Source organism: Papaver somniferum, chromosome 5 (assembly GCF_003573695.1).
Source record: "Papaver somniferum cultivar HN1 chromosome 5, ASM357369v1, whole genome shotgun sequence".
Taxonomy (NCBI): Eukaryota; Viridiplantae; Streptophyta; class Magnoliopsida; order Ranunculales; family Papaveraceae; genus Papaver; species Papaver somniferum.
The window spans coordinates 106,456,089-106,462,978 of NC_039362.1; the positions used below are offsets into that span (position 1 = coordinate 106,456,089).

The following is a 6,890-nucleotide window of genomic DNA, read 5'->3' on the forward strand; positions in this document are numbered from 1 at the left end:
GCGTAGATAAAGATTACGCCTGGCATGGGGCGTTGATAAAGACAACGCCTGTATGGGGCGTTGATAAAGACAACGCCTGGTGTGTGGGACGGAGATTATACGTTCGCCCGGGTTCAAAAATAAAAAAAAAAAAAAAAAAATGGGGCGTTGATAAAGACAACGCCCCAACCAAAGTTTTGTAAACTTTTCAAATTTGGGTTCAAGACTTTATCAACGCCCCATGGCTTATGTGGTGTCCGGCGTTGATTATACCAACGCCCCATCCAGGCGGACATTATACCAACGCCCCATGCCAGGCGTTGATTATACCAACGCCCCATTCAGGCGGACATTATACCAACGCCCCATCCAGGCGGACATTATACCAACGCCCTGCATCAGGCGTTAACTTTACGAACGCGCGTCTACAGGCGGACATTATACCAACGCCCGTCGGGTAGGCGGACATTATATAAACGCCCGACTATATTTGGATTTGGTCTTAATCGCCGACCAAATTTGGTCCGAGTTTTACTCTTTGATCAAATTTTGATCGATGGTCCGTCCCATTACGCCAGCCCACTCGACACCAAATTTGGGTTTAGTCGTCCACTGCAGTTGCTCTAACGGAGCACATAACCAACTTTCATCAGGTAAATTAGGGTTTACTCATGCGTTAATTGAAGGTTTCTTGATCTTTTCAGCTCATTCCGGTGTTCATTCACTTCTCTAATTCTATCTTATGCTTTCGCTTCTTTTGTTTGATCAATGATCCGTTTGTTTGTGTTTGATTTATCATTAGAAAAATTCTCCACTAAACGAAGCTAATTTTCCTAACCCTAATTGCATCTCTTAAAACCAAAACTAACTCCGCCTGCTCCTGATATTTTTACATGCTGGTAATAGCGGTTTTGTATTCCTCTAATCCCACGGTTTAGACGATGCAGATGGAGATTGGTGTTTGTTCATACCATCATGCACAATAAATGCTATTAGCTTGGTATCAATGTTCCAAATATGATCAGGCAACAATCTAGATTTTACTCACAAAGTCAGTGAATGTTCCAAATAGACCATTTACCTATGTATTTAGAGTGTGCGAAAGGGGTACGTAAGACGCTTGATAAAACATCTATTATATGTCAAGAGTTGTTTTATTTTTTGGAAAACAGGGCCATCTTTGTTTATCTGTAATTGTTCATCTGTTCATCTAACAAATGCGATTTAACAAGTTTTGGTATTAAATGCTTTTCAATGGCTAAGGTTTTAGTATAAAATCCATTTTACAACTCTAACTGTAGACTGATGTTCATCTTAAGAGAACTTTTGTCAAAGCATCATTTGTGCTCGATGATTGTTTATCGTTGTCTATGAGTTTTTACCTTTATCTATATTTATCTATCTATACTTGAATCTCTGCCCCTAATCTTTGCTGCATAACCTGTGGATGTCATAGTGCACTATGTAAGCATTCCTATTCGTGCCAAAACAGAACAAAGCCTTTACTTATTTGATGTGGCTTATTTGTGATTTATTGTGTTAACTTTACAATGGGGTTTTATTTTCATGATTACAGGAAAGGGCAGATAAGGCTCAACCCCCAAACCTACGAATATGTTAGCCTTACTAGGTTAACTGTGTAGAAATTTGCCAATGATTTTCTCCCAAACGATGCAGGAGCATAAGAATGAAAGTCACCCTTTGAGAGACGTCTTACTGCGTGCAGACTATAACGTTAAAGAGTATGTGAATAACCCTTGGGCCAACGTAGTAGCAGTTGACTTGGCCTTTGGGATATATACATTATGTTTAAGTGTTTAACCTTGCCCATATCTTATATTTTGACTACTCTGAGGCATTTCAAGTCTTTCTTAATAGAATCCTTTTGAGTATTTATGAATAATTTACCTTGAAACAGGTTGATCGAGTGTATTTGAGCACGCCTACAAAGATTTCCATCATAGACCATGAGAAGAGAAGAACCTTTGTACTGGGAAAAGAAAACATGCCTGATGCAGGTTCATTTAATCTAATTGGTTGGCACCATTATATCTTTTCTGAGTTTAGGGTCTAAATGGTGATTGGTCCATTCTCCGCTTTTTAAATCTTTGGCATTGCAGTTTCTGTAACTAAAACGCCTTGTCAATGGGTTTGGACAACGATTTATTTTTTGATTTTTTCTGCTACTTTATTCTTATACTTTTGGTTTTCATGAAGTTGGAACCATTGGTTCACTAGAAGAGAAAACAAGGAGATGGGTTTGCTGTTGATGTTGGTTTGATTTGGTGGTTGTGAAATTTGAGTTGTAGTGGCGACTGAAGCTGATTATGGTTGTCCCAGGAAGTGGTGCAGATGGTTTGGTGATGTGTCTGCTGCTACGGTGAAGGTTACCGAGGCTGACAATGAAAATAGAAGAATTCTTTGGATTACATCAATCGAAGAATGAAGTTGATACCGTGATTAGGATGGTTTGATTAATATTTGGTTATTTCTTTGGATTTCTACAGTGGTTATAGGATGGTTTGATTAATGTTTGATTAATGCTTTGGATTTTCGAACACTAAAATATTGTTTCTCCTCTAAAAATTTTGCTGTCTTTGATTACTTCACTGATGTAATTCCCTTTGATGATTGCAAATAGTTCTTCTCTTTGTATTACTAATTTTGTGAGTGCTTTTTGGTATGAAGCCATGTGTATCAATATATATATAAATGTATGGCAAGGAAACAGATGTACAGCGTGGACTGTAAGATGACTTCGACAAGAATAGGTATTTGCCTACTTGGAGCTACAAAAATGATGTTTATTCTTCTCTGGTGTCGAATTTGCTGGGACACCAGGTTAGTAAAATCTAATGGCGCTGTAAAATCTCTCACAATTTTGATTCCAGATATAAATTTCTTAGCGGTTAGCACTGTGTTTATTTTTGGATTTATTTGGAATTTCTTAGCAGTTTGCACTGTGTTCATTTTTGTTTTTAGGAGTCAACTTATCGAGCTTTAATTGTTTCTGGAAATGCCAAGCATCAAATCATCACAAATTGGCACTTTGTGCTACCATCGATCACTGAGGTTAAGATTCAGGTAACTAATCATCTTTTTTTTTTTTTTCCTTTTAGTTTTTAGTTTTGAATTTGTGATTTTCGGTTGCAGGGGTTGACTTTGTCATTTTCTTTTCTATGATGGTAAGTCTTAGGTTATCTACTACAAGTCTGCGACCTAAAATAGACGACAGGTGACCTGGAGCATGCTCCACAACCTACTTAACAATGCTTCAGCTCATTACCCAGGTCACCAGCTAATGTTTTCTTTTCATGATACAAGTGCATGCAGAGTAATTTAGTTTACAGCCTTAGTTATTGATGATCTTATTTTTCTTCGCTCTGTTCCTTCTTAAAAACCAATCTTAAGCAACTTTCATAAGTTTGAAGTATTATGCTAAATGGTCTTTTTCCGTTACTTTGTTTTGCGACAAATCTTACAGCGATGATATACCAAAATTTTTTGATTACGTCAAAGGTGTTTATTCTCAGTAATTTTGCAGCTTTTTTGGTTCCCATTCATGGTGTTTATTCTTATCTCTCATTCGGAATTGTGGATATTGTTATTATAGTGATGTGATATAGCATCAGATTGGCGTGGTCTTTATCTAATTTGTATTTTATTGTGCAGGCTGTAGGACTTACATGCATCTTTGATCCTGAAATTTAAATGGAATCTCTTCTTGCCGATTTGAAGGGGTTTTAACTCTCCTATACGGAAGGCTTTGACATCCTAAAAGTACTCGCAACTAGGAGTTGGAGAAAAAACCTCTGGATGATGTGAAAGTTCATAGATCTGATCTGGATTTTGTCGACCTTATATGTTTGCTTGACATATTTTGTCGATCCAGATTTGATATATCAGCTACGGCCTTAAAGGTTCCAAGTATACCGGCTGTTAGAACCCCTTTGACACCCATAGTAATTATTAGATAGCAATTGGTACATTAAAAAATTACTATATAACTCAGCATACAAAGATTATGTGAGAACAGTTCAATGCAGTCTTTGTTTTTGTATGCCAATATCGTACATTTGGCTTCTCCTCTTAATTCGTTAACGAAGACTTGACATTCTTACGAGGAAAACACCGATTCTTCAAGAGTTTATGCCACATTAATTTGATTCACCATAGTGAAGGGGTTATACAGTTTCATGTTTTACTCAAGTAATGATGTCTCTAGCTTCCGCAGCCTAATTAACCATAACTACTGATGCAGTTATTTTAAGATCCACTTTCTTAGTTAATATGTAAAAGATCAGGTGAAGTTGAACAAGATCTGAGTTGGTACTGGTGTTTGAAGTGCGACTTACCTCACTTCTTGGTTGCTGGTGTTTGCCGATCCTTAAGATTTTAACCATTTGCAGTGTTTATAAAAGCAATAGCTTTGCAAAGTATGGTGACGCAAGATGGGTTTCCTGCGAACTGTGGAAAACTTATGTGCGTAAAAGTTTTTTACCACGTTTTTTTTGCCGTCACATTTGAATTTGGTTAGCGGAGAGAATGCTTCTTTTTTAAAATATCATGAGCTTTATGAGATTATCTGTTAGATGATTGAAAGATGTAAACTTTTTTGAAATGGGATCCTCGGTACTTTGAACGGTGAAACTTTCCTTCTTCCTGGACATGTAGAATGAATCTTCCTAAAGACGCTCATCATTCTACACCCTTCATTGAGAAGGGGGGCATTCAAAAATTCCAACTTCATGTCTTTGGTACAGTGTCTGATTTTCCTGGGTATTTTGATGCATTTTTAGGTATGTAAAGATTCAAAGCATGCATCGCAGCGAGGCGAAACCGAGTCACACCAAATCAAAAATGCATCCCGACACCAAATCAAAAATGCAAGATGGGGCGAGGAGAAGCGACATCACAATAAACCAAAAATATGATTAAAATAAAAAAAATGATGACGGATGGTTTTCCGGTTCGACCGGTAGGGCACAAAATCTAGCCTGCTGCTAAACTTCCTCATTTATGTTTCACCGTTTATCTTTACTCCACTAATTTAAAAAAGTCATGGCTTTACCTGATTCTTATGTTAGTACTCTACCCATTTTTAAGTATTTAGATGCACAAAGGCTATGAGTATTAACTTGCATATACGGAGTCACACCCAGTGGCTGGCTGAATTCACAAAATCTTTACCAAATCATATCGGGACTGGGGCGAGGCGAAGCCGAGCTTTACCAAATCAAATGGGGACTGGGGCGAGGCGAAGCCGAGCTTTACCAAATACAAAATATGGTTCAAAGAAAGAGGCATTTATGCATTGTATTTGTAGTTGTAGATTGAATTGGTGAACCAAGTTTGAGAAGCTTCCCGGGCGTAGCACGGACACAAAATCTAGTAAGTAGAAATTGACGTTTAGTCCCATACTTGTTAGGCTTTAGACAGTCTAGTCCCGTCTTCTCAAGCCTAGTACGAGTTGATCCTTTTTATCAACGATTTAGTCCAAAACGCTTCTTTTGTATGACGATAATACCCATCATGCGAGATATGATTTGTTGTTCGTTCAATTTCCATTCTTCTTTTTCATTTCATGGAATCGGGGAGTGAAGAGAAAACCGAGAAATCTAATCTCGTCGTGTCAATGGAAGTTCAATCTCCAAACCTAAATATGGTAATCAAACAAACACTCCGTTCAGCTACAAAAATTGAAATCGTCATCATCAATTCATCTTCTTGAGGATTAACTCAAAATTGGGAGGAAAAATTGATGATTTAGTTTAAGGCGATTTAAAAGGTAAGTTGAATATGTTCTTATTATTTGATCTGATCGCCACTATTTGCTTTATCGATTTTGAAATCGATCTCAGAATTTTTTTTAACGGTTTATATAACCTAATTACTTCAAGTTGGCACCAGATCAATAATAAAATTTATGTATAGATCAGATTTGAAGGGGATGATACAGAACTTCTACAGGTGAGAACTAATTTTGATTTGATCTGTTTTTTTATTGATAGGCAAAAGTTATGGAAATTCTTCTCATTCAATTGTAGTTGGTTGCATGTGATAATCCGCGGAAAAATAATAATCCATTTTTGTAAAATTTGTTTTCATATATATGAATCCATTCAAGAAACTTCCAGTAGATTTCTTAATTTTGGATTGATTTATCAATATCTCCTAACTGTGCAATTTTTGAATTGTACCTTGCAGAAACCTGAACCGATTGTTATCAATGGGATATGAGAGTTTCAGTTGTATAATAGCATGACAAGGAAAAAAATGATATTTATACATCAAGAAACAGGAAAAGTTGGGATGTTTGTGGGCAGTTTTTTGACTAGAAACCTCGTTCATCTCATCTCCCTCGGCAATATGGTTTGTACAGACCATTTGATATAACCTTTGTCCTGTTTAGTTGATGTTAAATGTGATGTTTCCTTTGATTGATTTGATAGTGGAAACATAAGACTTATGTACTCCTATTGTCATATAGGTGAACATGGTATCAAACAAGGGTTACTATGAAGGATTTTTCTTGTCGTTCTCCACATGTAAGAAATTTCATTTGTATTCTACTGCAACATCTAATAATACATCTTCTTTAGATTTAACTAAAGATATTTATCATTAATAGACTGTGTACTTATTTGAATGTTGGATTCGTCTTTGGAACAATTTATGTTGTATAAAGCCATGTCTCGATGGTTAGACAAAAATTTACGGGAGGTCCTGGTCGATCTGCTTGAAAAACTTAGACATAGTCTGCCCAAAGTTTCACTATGTCATTTCGATTCAACCAAATTGACCTTTGAAATTTATAGTAGCTCTACATGTTTCGTGTCAGTGATTAGTCTTATTTTATTTGGACTCTTGATTGAATAGGGGTTGACGAGTATTATTGGTAAGGAGGTGAC

General features: G+C 36.7%; 1 long non-coding RNA gene across 2 annotated transcripts; it reads left to right on the forward strand.

Moving 5' to 3' along the window:
* Positions 1-667: 667 nt before the first annotated feature.
* Positions 668-4,024, forward strand: LOC113277701. Of its 2 annotated transcripts, XR_003325075.1 has the most exons (6): positions 668-1,443; positions 1,556-1,721; positions 1,898-2,820; positions 2,962-3,063; positions 3,133-3,269; positions 3,652-4,024. It is a non-coding gene; the product is annotated as an uncharacterized LOC113277701 (long non-coding RNA). The 2 variants fall into 2 exon arrangements; XR_003325073.1 differs by having other exon boundaries at positions 668-1,721.
* Positions 4,025-6,890: the final 2,866 nt, after the last annotated feature.